The sequence below is a fragment of the Mandrillus leucophaeus genome, unplaced genomic scaffold (genome assembly GCF_000951045.1).
Source record: "Mandrillus leucophaeus isolate KB7577 unplaced genomic scaffold, Mleu.le_1.0 Scaffold1488, whole genome shotgun sequence".
In the NCBI taxonomy this organism is placed as follows: Eukaryota; Metazoa; Chordata; class Mammalia; order Primates; family Cercopithecidae; genus Mandrillus; species Mandrillus leucophaeus.
The window spans coordinates 129975-131488 of NW_012101463.1; positions in this window are offsets into that span (position 1 = coordinate 129975).

Genomic DNA, 1514 nt, shown 5'->3' on the forward strand with positions numbered 1-1514 from the left:
CATACTGTTTTCCATGATGTTTCTTTATAGATTTTCTGTCTGGAATATCTGTCCAATGCTGAAAGTGTGGTGTCAAAGTTTCCAGCTATTATTGAGGACTATCTCTCTCTTTACCTCTAATGATAACCTTTTTGTACTTACATATCTAGGTGCTCCAGTGTTGGGTGCATATATATTTAAAATTTTTATATTCTCTTGCTGAATTGACCCCATAATCATTATATAGTATCTTATTTGTCTCTTGTAGTTTTTGTCCTGACATCTATTTCATCTGATATTAAGTATAGTGACTCCTGCTTTTTACTGGTTTCCACTGGCATGGAATATCTTTTTCCATCCCTTTATTTTCAGTCAATTTGTGTCTTCATAGGTGAGATGTGTTTCTTGTAGGCAGCAGATCAATGGATCTTATTTTCTCATCCATTCAGCCAGTGTATGCTTTTTGATTGGAGAGGTTAGTTCATTTACATTAAATGTTATTATTGATAAATAATAACTTACTCCTGCCATTTTGTTATTTGTTTTCTGGTTGTTTTGTGGTGTTCTCTTCCTTCTTTTTTTTCCTTCCTGTATTCCTCTAGTGAAGGCAATTTTCTCCACTCATATGATTTAGTTTCTTGCTTTTTTAAATTTGTGTATCCATTGTATGTTTTTTGGTTTGAGGGTAACCTGAGGCTTGCAAATACTGTTTTGTAACCTACTATTTTAACCTGATACCTTTTTTTAACTTTTATTTTAGGTTTTGGAGTACAAGTGAAAGTTTGTTACATAGATAAACACATATCACAGGGGTTTTATACATATTATTTCATCACCCAGTATTATTTCATCACCCAGGTATTAAGCCCAGTACCCAACAGTTATCTTTTCTGCTCCTCTCTCTTCTCCCTCTTCCTACCCTCTCTGCTCAGGTATACCCAGTGTCTGTTGTTTCCTTCTTTGTGTTCAGACATTCTTATAATTTAGCTCCCATTTATAAGGGAGAACATGTGGTATTCAGCTTTCTGTTCCCGTGTTAGTTCACTAGGGATTGTAGCCTCCAGCTCTATCCATGTTCCTGCAAAAGACATGATCTTGTTCTTTTTTATGGCTGTAAAGTATTCCATGGTGTATATGTACCACATTTTCTTTATTCAATGTGTCATTGATGGGCATTTAGGTTGATTCCATGTCCTTGCTATTGTGAATAATGCTGCAGTGAACATTTGCATACATGTGTCTCTATGGTAGAATAATTCACATTCCTCTGGGTATATACCCAAAAATGGGATTGCTGGGTTGAATGATAGTTCTGCTTTTAGCTCTTTGAGGAACTGTCACACTGCTTTGCACAATGGTTGACCTAATTAACATTCCTACCTTAACACTATTTACATAAATAAACAAAGGAGCAAAAGGAAAACCAATAAAAACTCTATGCCTTAACTTCATCTCCCTGCTTCTTAACTTTTTGTTGTGTCTATTTATGTCTTATTGTACTGACTATGTCTTGAAAAGTTGTTGTAATTATTATT